The following is a 13,293-nucleotide window of genomic DNA, read 5'->3' as shown; positions in this document are numbered from 1 at the left end:
TGGGGCTCGAACCCACAAACTGCCAAGACCGTTACCTGAGCCAAAATCAAGAGCTGGCGGCTTAACTGACTGAGCCACCCAGCAGCCCCGGTCTTATATTTTTTAATATAGGTTCCTACTACTTAATAAGCACTCATTCACCCAATCGGAAACAAGAAGTACAGGAAGAGGCGAGGGAGTTGACCCTGGAATAAAAACAGGCTCCAAGTTATTCACTAACAAAAAATATCAAATAAATAGCCCTATACCTGTATTGCTAGGTCATTTTCTATAATTTTCAGATTAAGGAAACCCATTACAGATTAATTTAACCCACTGTAAATTAAGAAATCCTTTTGGATCAACTTCACAGAGAAGCTAACTTTAGAGCACACACACACAGTGTGATTAAATAAAAGTGCATTATGGGAAAGGACAAAGTATGTTCCATAACAACCAGGATAGGAACTCAACTAGTGAGATGAACAAACCCACATGTCCAGCATCCAATCAAAAATACCAGATATGTAAAAAAGCAGGAAATTATAGCCTGTAACCAGGACAATTACCAATTTATTTAAAACACCAATATACCATGCGGTAGACATAGAGAATTTTTTAAAAATCCAAATCATACTCCAAGGAATGAAAATTCAGCAGCAGAGATGAAAAACGCACTGATAGCATTAATAGCAGACATTGCAGAAGCAACCTATTTACAAAGACATAGTAATAGAAACTATTCAAAATGAAATGCAGAAAAACGCCGAAAAAAAAAAATGAATTGTAAGACAAGATCAAGTGGCCAGCACACATGGAAGTGGTGGCCCAGAAAAGAGGGTGTGTTTTAAGGAGGGGAGGTGGAGTGAGAAACGGTATCTGAAGAAGTACTAAGCACGTAACTCCTAAATTGGGTGTAGATCCAAGAAAACTCAATCAGCAGCAATGAGAATAAACACGATGAAAACCACGTCAAGGAGCATCATAATCAAAAGCTCAAAACAAGTTATGAAGAAAATCTTAAAAGCATCCAAAGAAAATAAGACCCATGCTGTAAAAATGCACAGTTAAGAATGACAACCGACCTCATGGAGGACAATGGGAGATGACAGTGCAGGGAAACCCTTGAAAGACTAACAGGAGAAAAGTGACAGCCTCGAATCCCACACCCAGCAAAAGTATTTTCCAAAACAAAGGCAAAAGAAAGACTTCCTTGGGCATACAAAAGCCGAGAACGCATCACCGGCAGATTAACCCTGCAAGAGATGTCAGAGTCTTTCAGACCAAACAAAATTGATACCAGATAGAAATTTGGATCTACTAAAAGCAATGAAGAGCAGCAGAACAGTACATACATGTGCAAATATAAAACACATTTTTAATTTTTTATATTTCATTCTTACTTTATTTTTTAATGTTTATCTTTGAGAGAGAGTGAGTGAGCAAGCATGCTAGCAGGGCAGGGGCAGAGAGAGAAGGAGACACAGAATCCCAAGCAAGCTCCAGGCTCTGAGCTGTCAGCACAGAACCTGACGTGGGGCTCGAACTCATGAGCCTCAATATCGTGACCAGAACTGAAGTCAGACACTTAACCAACTGAGCCACCCAGGCACCCCTTAGTTTTGTTTTTTTTTTTAATTTATCCATTTATTTTGAGAGACAGAGAAAGAGAGAAAGAGGAGGGGGAGGAGCAGAGAGAGAGAGTGACAGAGAATCCCAAGCATGCGCCACATTGGCAGCACAGAGCCCAACGTGGGGCTCCAACCCAAGAATCATGAGATCGTGACCTGAGCCAAAACCAAGAGTCAAACGCTTAATTGACTGAACCACCCAGGAGCCCCCATTTTTACTCATTAAAGCAAAAATGATAAAAAGGTATAGTTCATAACATATATAAGAGTTAAATATATGACAACAGTCATTCAAAAGCCAGCAGGGAGAAAATGGAAAAATACTGTGGTAAGGTTCTTATCTTATACTTGAAGTTCTATTATAGTATTTGACAGTAGACTATCATAACTACAGAAGTGTAAACGCTACAGCAATCACCAAAAAAGAAAGTATAGCTAATAACCCAATAAGGGAGATTCAATGGAATTCTAAAAGGAACCAGTTCAAAAGAAAGCAGGAGGGGTGCCTGGGTGGCTCAGTCGGTTAAGCGTCAGACTTCAGCTCAGGTCATGATTTCACGGTTCGGGAGTTCGGGCCCCACATCGGAGTCTCTGCTGTCAGCACAGAGCTGGCTGCAGGTCCTCTGTCCCCCCACTCTCTCTGCCCCTTCCACACTGGTTGTCTCTATCACAAAATAAATAAATAAATAAATAAATAAATAAACTTAAAACGGGCAGGAAAACAGAAAAAGGCAAGCAAAGAAAAAACGGAACAAGTGGTAAACCGATACCAAAGTGTTAGCTTTAAACTGAACCATACTGAACTAAGCATTATATATAAACAGCCAAAGCATGACCATCAGAAGGCAGAGATTCCCTGATTAGATAAAACAGCAAGATTCAATTACAGTTGACCCTTGAAAAACGCCGGTTCAAACTACGTGGGCACACTTATATAGATTTTTTTCTGATAAATACAATCTAGTCCTATAACTATTTTCTCTTTCTGAGGATTTTTAAAATAACATTTTCTCTCCATAGCTTACCCTATTGTAAGAATACAGTATATAATATAGACAACATACAACGTGTGTTAATTGTTTTTGTTATTGGTAAGTGCTCCACTCAACAGTAGACTATGAGTAGTTAAGTTTGGAGGGAATCCAAATTTAAATGTGGAATTTTTTTTTTTTTACCATACGGGGTGTCAGTGCCCCTAACACCCACATTGTTCAAAGGTCAACTGTATATTCTGTCCATAAGAAACACACTTTAAATATAAAAGAACCAAAATATCAATGTACATCCAGCATTAGAAAGGTATTCAATCTGAAGGACATCAGAAATCTCATCTCTGGTGCTCTCTTCGTGGCACATATACTGCAATCAGGACGATACAGAGAAGATCAGCATGGCCGCTTCACAAGAATGACGCCCAAACTCATGAAGCGGTCTGTTTTTTCCAACAAGATATAAAAAGAAAAAAAAGAAGAAGAAGAAGAAATCTGATCTCTGTTGAGAGGGGAGAACAGTGCTCACAAGCCACTCCGTTTGTTTCACAGATGAAACTAGGCTGTGACGTCAGGAGTCAGGACAAGCAGTCCTCTCGGATGAGAGGACTGCAAGATGGTAACAGGAGAGGGGGTAAGAGATGCTGATAACGTCTTTCTTGGTCTCATCCAAATATCCAGCAAATTGTGCACTTACGATTTGTTCGTTTTCCTGTACGTATCATTCAATCAAAAATGAAATTAAAACCTTTCACTGCGTTGGAAATAAGGTTCGCTAAGCAACTTCTGGAGTGATCATTTGGAAACTCGGGTACCTGATACCAGGATAAGGGGTCCTGTCCCAGAGGAGCAATCCCAGCATCAGTGTCATCAGGGAGGAATACTCCCTGTTATACACATTCTGTTTATTCATCAGTGCACTAGAAGCTGAAAGATATCCATAACTAACATTCTTATCGACATGTACCCAAAACACCGGTACAGCTGCTGTCACTGCTACTCCTTTATCCTCTGCTACTACAACCACTGCTGTATGCTGAACGCCAGCGACATGCCAGCAACGGTGACAGACGACAGCTCTCTTCAATGACTTAACCATCCCAATACCTCCACAACGTCCCCGTTCCACACCTGAAGAAACTGATGCGCGTCAGTGCCATGTCACGTGATCCCAACGTTTACGTATGTCATGGAGTTTTTCTCCTACAGTCATTACAAATAGTAGCTAAACTTTTAGGATTAAAAATGGAGTACACATGGAGGTCAAAACATTTCTTAAAATAATGCATATACTTTGTGTATGAAATATGAATTTGATTCTTAATAGAATTTTTCTTATTACAAATACAATATTTAAACAGGCTTGCCTATATCAGAAATTGGGAAAGTGTCTCACAGGGTTATTTATATGTTAATTAAATATAGTGTGATAAAGAGATTCACTGCTGTTACAGACAAGTATTTACATATTAATGAAATCTTGACTGGAAAAGACATTGTGTGATCAAGAAGAATTATAGGGACTATTTCCCTAAGGTAATTCAACCATTCAGAAGATGTTATAATCTACTTAAGGATCACATGTACTGAATTATTGGTCAGGAGACTTAAACTTTGGAGGAAAATGAATAATGAAAGAAAAATGTCATCTCCATGAAAAGAGTATCATTACCACTAGCTAATGCTGAATTTAGTAACAGATTTTTAGGAGAATGTATTAGTTTAAAAAAAAAAAAGTACTCCCTCAAAAAGATCTTAATTTCAAATAAATCAGAAACTTTAACTGTATTAAGCCATATTAAAAACATTGGACAATGTTACATATACATATGTAAAATGATAATGCAATTAAAATTATTTTTAAAATAATTCCCTATTTCAGCATATATTTCAACTAATGCCCTTCAAATTTTCTGCCTGAAGGCAGGAATAGAACTCCCTTCTCTGCTTATCCCATAAACATGCTGTGAGAATTACATGTGAAACGTAAAACTGGTTTGTAAATTAAAAAAAAAAAAAAAAAAAAAAAAAAAAAGAGTCCCATGCTCCAAACAGGAAATGAACAAATCAGTACACCTTTATTTCTTTAGTACTTCTCAGAGTACCAAATACACAACAAGTATCAACACACTTTCCAAAGCCCATACAAATTCCTCTGAAATAAGATTCACTTCTACCTTCTTAATCAAGGAAATTGTCCTAAATCCATTTTGTGGTTTTAAATAATCAGAAAGACAAAAACTAATGGAGTCAAGATCTAACGTGCCCACAGTGCCAGGAGACATGCAAACCAATCACCCCACTGCCAGCCCCAGACCCTATTCCCAGACAGTTGAGGTGACGAGCCTTTCCTTTCTGATCCAAACGCCAAGTTATCCTTGGATCCAGAAAGTGCCAACATATCCAACATTTGTAGAGGACTCTATATTCTTCTGTACTGATAGTCACCACAGAAGACCAGATACTTATTTCAAGCCTAAATACAACCCAATGTATTGTTCTTTGTTCACAGCAGTTCAGAAATAAACTGTACATATGGGAATTGCATTCTGATTAGGTAACTAATCAACTTTTCAATGTGAAAGGGAAAAGAAACACTTTTATTTTTCTCTTGGAATCAAACAAATGAATGTGATGCCCCAATTTTTTCCATAATTATTTCATCATCCAGGCTACAGTTTAGATAATATTTCCATTACAACAACAAAAATATGGTGGGAATGACCAATAGAATGACCAACAGAAACTGCTTTTTAAAAATTTCAGAGAAGAAAAAAGAAATCTTTATGAACAAGAGCAAGGTACATAAAAACATAAAAAGAGATTCCTGATTGTTTTACTGGAAATCCTCTGCATTAATTCATTTCAACTAACAAATTAATTGGCAACATCTTTTGTACCCCGTGACTAAACAGTATAACACAGGTAAAGACTCAGGTAAAGACTGGGTAGGTAAAACAACTTCATGTTAAATATTCAGATGACTCTTTCCTCTTTGAACTTCCCAATATCAAAATCACACTCAACTTTCAAGATCTAGAGAAAACCTTCCCTCTTCCAAGAAGGCTTTCCTTCCAATAATAAGAGAACATTATGAGCAATTATACGCCAATAAGTTGGGCAATCTGGAAGAAATGGACAAATTCCTAGAAACATGTAAACTACCAAATCTGAAACAGGAAGAAACAGAAAATTTGAACAGACGGATAACCAGTAAAGCAATTGAATGAGTAATCAAAAATCTCCCAAGAAACAAGAATCCAGGGCTGGATGGCTTTCCAGGGGAATTCTACCAAACATTTAAAGAAGAGTTAACACCTATTCTTTTGAAGATATTCCAAAAAATAGAAATGGAAGGAAAACGTCCAAACTCATTCTACAAGGCCAGCATTACAGCATTACCTTGATTGCAAAACCCAAGACCCTACTAAAAACGAGATCTATAGACCAACTTCCCCAATGAACACGGATGCAAAAATTCTCAACAACATACTAGCCAACCAGATTCAACAACACATTAAAAGAATTATTCACCACAATCAAATGGGATTTATACCTGGCAGGGCTGGCTCAATATCCACAAAACAATGTGACACATCACATCAATAAAAGAAAGGACAAGAACCACATGATCCTCTCAATAGATGCAGAGAAAGCATTTGACAAAACATGGCATCCTTTCTTGATAAAAACCCTCAAGAAAATAGAGATAGAAGGATCATACCTCAAGATCATAAAAGCCATATATGAAAGACCCACCGCTAACATGACAGGGATGTCCACTCTCAACAATGTTATTCAACATACTGTTGGAAGTCTTAGCCTCACCAATCAGACAACACCAAGAAACAAAAAGCATCCAAATCAGCAAGGCAGAAGTCAAACTTTTACTCTTCACAGATGACATGATAATCCACAGGGAAAACTCAAAAGACTCCACCAAAAAACTGTTCGAACTAATCCATGAAATCAGCAAAGTTGCAGGACATAAAACCAATGTACAGATATTGGTTGCGTTTCTATACACCGATAATGAAGCGGCCGAAAGAGAAATCAAGGAATCGATCCCATTTACAATTGCACCAAAAACCATTAAATACCTAGGAATAAACCTAACCAAAGAGGTGAAAAATCTATACGCTGAAGACTATAGAAAGCTTATGAAAGAAATTGAAGACGACACAAAAAAAAAAATGGAAAAATACCCCATGCTCATGGATTGGAAGAACAAATGTTGTTAAAATGTCGATACTACCCAAAGCAATCTACATATTCAATGCAATCCCTATCAAAATAACACCAACATTCTTCACAGAGCTAGAACAAACAATCCTAAAATTTGTATGGAACCAAAAAAGATCCCAAAAAGCCAAAGCAATCCTGAAAAAGAAAACCAAAGCTGGAGGCATCCCAGTTCTGGACTTCAAGATGTATTACAAAGCTGTAATTATGAAGACAGTTTTGTGTGAAGACACAAAAACAGATCAATGGAAAAGAACAGAGAACCCAGAAATGGACCCACAAACCTCTGGCCATCTAATCTTTGACAAAGCAGGAAAGAATATCCAATGGAATAAAGACAGTCTCTTCAGCAAATGGTGCTGGGAAAACTGGACAGAAATATGCAGAAAAATGAACCTGGGCCACTTTCTTACACCATACACAAAAATAAACTCAAAATGGATGAAAGTCCTAAACTTAAGACAGGAAGCCATCAAAATCCTAAAGGAGAAAACAGGCAAAAACTTCTTTGACCTTAGCCGCAGCAACATCTTACTCAACATGTCTCCGGGGGCCAGAGAAACAGAAACAAAAATGAACTATTAGGACCTCATCAAGATAAAAAGCTTCTGCACAACAAGGGAAACAAAAACAAAATTGAACTATTAGGACCTCATCAAAATAAAAAGCTTCTGCACAGCAAAGGACACAATCAGCAAAACTAAAAGGCAACCAACAGAATGGGAGAAGATATTTGCAAATGACATATCAGATAAAGGGTTAGTGTCCAAAATCTATAAAGAACTTACCAAACTCAACACCCAAAATACAAATAATCCAGTGAAGAAATGGGCAAAAGACACGAAGAGACACTTTTCCAAAGAAGACATGCAGATGGTTAAGAGACACATGAGAAAATGTTCAACATCATTCATCATCAGGAAAATACAAATCAAAACCACCATGAGATACCACCTCACACCAGTCAGAATGGCTAAAATTAGCCACTCAGGCAATGACAGATGTCGGCGAGGATATGGAGAAAGAGGAATCCTTTTGCACTGCTGGTGGGAATGCAAACTAGTGCAGCCACTCTGGAAAACAGTATGGAGGTTCCTCAAGTAATTAAAAACAGAACTACCCTATGACCCAGCAATTGCACTATGAGATATTTATCCAAAGACTACAGGTGTGCTGTTTTGAAGGGGCACATGCACCCCAATGTTCACAGCAGTGCTATCGATAACAGCCGAAGTATGGAAAGAGCCCAAATGTCCACTGACAGATGAATGGACAAAGAAGATGTGGTATATATATATATATACACATATGAAATCTTGCCATTTGCAACAACGTGGATGGAACTAGAGCGTATCATGGTCACTATCATATTGGTCAGAGAAAGACAAGTATCATATGACTTCACTCATATGTGGAATTTAAGATACAAAACAGATGAACATAAGGGAAGGGAAGCAAAAATAATATAAAAGCAGGAAGGGGGACAAACCATAAGAGACTCTTAAATACTGAGAACAAACTGAGGGTTGCTAGAGGGGGTATGGGCGGTGGATGGGCTAAATGGGCAAGGGGCATCAAGGAGGACACCTGTTGAGATGAGCACTGGGTGTTATATGTAAAGGATGAATCACTGGATTCTACTCCTGAAATCATTATTGCACTATATGCTAACTAACTTGGATGTATATTAAAAATAAATATTTTTAAATATTAAGTAATTAATTTAAAAAAGTAAACTTCTGCCTAATATTTCGGTTGTGAAGAATGGAAATAATGTCATCTGATCTCTTTAAGGACAAATTATTAATCACTTAAGTTATAAGGCAAATCAATTTGACCTAAATCAAATTTGTCCTACTTGGAATTTTAATAAAATGCATATTGATGTTTTGCTATTTTAGGACCTAATTTTTATGTTATTGTAATTACAGAAAAAGGCTCCATGTTTGGCTATTCAAACACAAGTGTTAGAAGATATATTAGATATATTTTAGATATATTCCAAGTTCCCTTCAGTTTGCACACCCTATTTATCACCAAGAGATGGAGAAGAGGCTCTCCACAGGAAGTCCAGCAATAATGGTAATGTAACCTTGCATCTCAAACTAGAGTTAGTTCGTCCTCATCCTATTCTTTGTTTGAGAAGTACTTTCGCAGCATAAACAGAAACATGACCCAGAGATGGTAAGCCACTCTAAGCCCTATTTAATTGTAATATTAATTTCACTGAAAGTAGAGGAGTATGCCTTGAGGATATTATGCTAAGTGAAATAAAAGAATCATAAAAAGACAAATACTGCATGACTCCACTTTTAGGAGGCACCCAAGAGTAAGCAACTTCACACACACACTAAGCAGAATGCTGGTGGTCAGGGGCTGGGTTGGGCAGAAAATGAGAGTTGTTTAACGGGTGCAGGGTTTCATGAGGGTAAAAAGAGTTCTGGAAATTGGTTGAACAAGGGGAACAGACCTACTAAGGAAATGTATGCTGAAAAGTGGTTAAAATGGTAAATTTGATGTTGTATGTTTTTTTACAATTAAAAATTTTTTCTTGAAAAATAAAACAAAAACATTATAATGGTCAAATGGTCTTAACAGTCCCTGCACTTAACAAAGCCAAAAATATGCAAAGTTCAAAATACGATTTACAAATGCAACACAGATCTAGTCATTCTGAATCGGACTGTTGAAGAACACAATCGGTCTATCACCATGCTGCGTTATCAAGTGGGGCAGAGAGCACCAGAAAGGGATTCAGGCCTAGGAAAAGCAGGAATGATTCAGGGTTCGCAAGGGAATAAAATGCCAGGGACAAACACGAGTTAAAGTACGCGCGGCACAAAAAAATCCCAGGTCTTCAGGTCACAGGAAGAATGCTTCTGCCCATCAGGTGCTCGTACAACTTATACTGTTTTTTCAAGGTGCCTCCAAATGAACACAGGCAAAAGTGGTTTCCAATTTCTATGCTCTAGAAAAAGAGCAGTTTCTAAATAGCCAGGTATATACTGACATGGGATGCGGTTGACCTCCTAGATGATCTAAATAGCTGATCACTTCACATCTTTTAGCCAGCCCCTTTGGATGTTAGCCTTAACGGTACGTCACATAAATTACTGTGGAACTAAAGGCAGACAATGATTAGAAGTCAACAAATAATTCTTACAATCGCAAATTCAGAAAAGAAATTAGAAACGTCAACACATTTTTATGGTTCACACAAGTACAATCTATCCACATGTTATAGCACACTTTCGCGGTCCAACCTCCAATTGCCAAATAATTAACAAAACTCAGATATTTATAAGCAAACAAACTGCCAAGTTACCACCGTCTAGGAGACAAATGTAGTGTGCCGGATAGCTGGATAGTCTACTTCCATCAACAGAGTTTTACCACTTACAATTATAAAATAGTTTAAATACAGTAATATCCCCAAATACACTAAATAATGGAATCTTTCCTTGCTGATTCTGGAAATAATCCAGGAATATAAATATGAGTATCAATTTTCATTATCTAGCAAATACATGTGTCAAAGAATTTCCTGACTGACAGATATTGAATGGAGTTTATTTCTACATATTAAAAGCAAATGAAATCTAAATGCAACGTGGTATCCTGGATTGGATTCGAAAACAGAAAAAGCATATTAGTAGAAAAACTAATTATAGCCAAATAAATCTGTCATTTAGTTAGCAGTATTGTGCAGTCGGTTCTGCTATCCTATTTTGAAGATGCAAATTTGTTCCAGTGATAGATATGAGGGAACAACTTGGGCATAACACAAGTTTTGCGTTTGCTGATGCCAAATTTCATCCCCGAGAAACACTAGGTGCACAGAAAACCGAACCCAGTCATGTCAGGCTACGCGTGCAGAGACGCCCAGACAGTCACCAGCAACCCTGGATCACAGAGTATGTTAGGAAGCCCCCATCCACATCTGGTGACACCACTTTCCACCAGATTTCCAACCACCCTCTTCCTCCACTTCCCAGTGACGCAGGACCTGCAACTCTCCCGACACCCGCTTCCACGTGCAAAGTCCTTCTAAGGTCTTTTTCAACATAAGTGCCATATTTTAGTATTTGTGTGCCTATTAACCCTTTAACACATGTAAACAGTGTTAGTCAGGACTTTCATTTAGATTCCTTTTTTTCACCGAACAAAGTTTTTGAGTCCTGGACCACTAATCCCACTGTTCCCATAAGCCCTGTGGTTTTCACTGCAGGATCCCACACAGTCAGTGATTTTAGGAATGTATAGGTCATGTTATAGCAGAACTGACTATCCCAGTGATAAGTTCTTAGTTTTGACAAATGTGCTATGATTATATAGGAGAAAAGGGAAGCTAAGTGAAGGGTATCCAGAACTCCCTGTATTTTCAACTTTTCTGGAATTATAAAAATATGCCAATAAGTTTAAAACAGGAAGCATGTGAAGTATACAAGGCCAAGGTGCTAATATAGGATTCTACCCTAACAATAGTTGCTAACACTTAAGTAGCATTGATTTGGTGCCAAGCAATGCATTAGCTCATTAAACATTCTCACAATGCTGAGGACAATTCATGTCCATTTTACAGGTGAGAAGACCAAAGTGCATTTAAGAAAGTTATCCAAAGACATGAACTAGGCACTCGGGCTCTAATAGCAAAGCTTCCACCCCTCTTCTGCTATGCTACTTCAACAGACAACCGTTCAAAATACCACTTTTTAAACTAGGTTACTTCCATCATTCTGGAAAAGATTCTACACTAGGGAAAGAGGCATAAAATGAAAAATCTAAATAATCTTTCTAAAACATGCCACAAGTATCAAAAATCCCCAAAATAAACAAGAATTTCTTTTATAAAAATCTCTATTAACACATATTGTGGGAGCTAACAAAGACAGTAAGAAATGTCACCTTTGTACTTTCATACAGTCAAGTACACTATAAAGTGGAAACATTTTATAGCAATGATAAACTAAGGATAGACAGCTAATAAAAGGATGTGGCATCTATGATGGAAAACGTAATTTCAAAGTTTAACAAAACCTGATCGCATTTCATCATCGTCAAACACACATGATAATTTAAGAATGACAATATACAACACAAGAATACCACATGCCACAGAAGTTTCCCAGCAATCATAATCATCAAATTTGCTGAGATCAAAACTGGTTAACCAAACTTTGGTTAAATGTCAAAGCAAAAGTTCTGCCTACTGGATCTCAACACAGGGTAGGTAACAGGTCAATTTGCTGGCATAACCTACTATCACTTTCCAGAATATTACACAGCTTGAACTCTAAAATGCAAAACGCTACCTACCCTCCCATGTACATTCTACACAGGGGAACAAGACACAAGACCCTTCCCTTATGGCTTTGCTATTCAAATATTCATTCATTTATTCATTCATTCATTCAACAAGTATTTACTGAGTACCTACAACGTGCCAGGCAATCTTCTAAGTGCAGGGCGGGTAAGGAAGGGAAAACACACAAAATCCCTGTCCTACTGGGGCTGCTGTTTTACTGGGGTGGGCAGGGGGCGGGGGGAACAAAATAAATAAGTGAGTAGAACACAAACTAAAGTAGGAGTGATAAATGCTAGGAAGAAACTAAAGCACGAAAGGAGGATTTAAAGTGAGGGTAAAAGCGTAAACAGGATGGCCGAGGGAGATCAGATAAAGTGGAGAAGACAAACGACCACATAATATGTTAGGTGTGAGCGCGATGGAGAAAAACCGGGTCGGGCAAAAGCTGTGGGAGGGAGTGGAGGCTACCTGAAGAGAGTGGTCAGAGAAGGGGTTTCTGAAGAGGGAGCCTTTGAGGGGAGACTCAGAAGGAAGTAGGAGGCCCAGTCACATGAAGATCTAGGAAAAGGGCACACCAGACAGGAGGCACACTGGCCACAAAACCAGCCCCACGGCCGAGGCAGGGTGGCAATTTAAGGGACAACGAGAGGCTCGTGTAGGCAGGAGGGAGAAAACGGGGGACTGTATGCCCTTACCCTGACAGCAAGCTCAAGACTGAGCAGAAGTTACACAGCCATTCTGCATTTTGGGAGCCACACATTTAGAGTTCAGCGACTTGTTTCAAAGCAATTTAACAGATTATTGAAAAGTCATTATTACTTGCAAAATACAAGTTGAGACAATGAAGGGCACTTTATAAAGCAGGATGAGCCGGGGGCTCTGTGGCTGAACAGTACATACAGCCAGAAAAAAAAAGGCATGTGCACAGAAAGTTCTACAGTCCTTGAAGGCAGTAAATGAGGAAGTGGGAAGATCATGTTACTAGTTTTCAAACACTGCAACTGAGGGGGTTAAAAAAAAAAAAAAAAAAAAAAAAAGGCAGAAAAAGCTTCAAATGTATTTAGAGTCTTTTCGGCTCATTTCTTGCTCAGTTTGAAAGCGTGGCGCTGTAAGCAGGAATGTCTGTTGATATATAAAACATACCTGA

General features: G+C 38.2%; 1 protein-coding gene and 1 non-coding gene across 6 annotated transcripts in view; one reads left to right on the top strand and one right to left on the bottom strand.

Moving 5' to 3' along the window:
* The window catches only part of NBAS (NBAS subunit of NRZ tethering complex), a 360,511-nt gene that overhangs the window by 223,846 nt on the left and 123,372 nt on the right, over window positions 1-13,293 (bottom strand). The window lies entirely within an intron of this gene.
* LOC123581729 lies at window positions 2,947-3,052 on the top strand. Its single transcript, XR_006703968.1, has one exon. It is a non-coding gene; the product is annotated as a U6 spliceosomal RNA (small nuclear RNA).

Source organism: Leopardus geoffroyi, chromosome A3 (assembly GCF_018350155.1).
Source record: "Leopardus geoffroyi isolate Oge1 chromosome A3, O.geoffroyi_Oge1_pat1.0, whole genome shotgun sequence".
Lineage (NCBI taxonomy): Eukaryota > Metazoa > Chordata > Mammalia > Carnivora > Felidae > Leopardus > Leopardus geoffroyi.
Note: the sequence above shows the minus strand (reverse complement) of the source record. Positions and strands in the feature narration are given on the sequence as shown.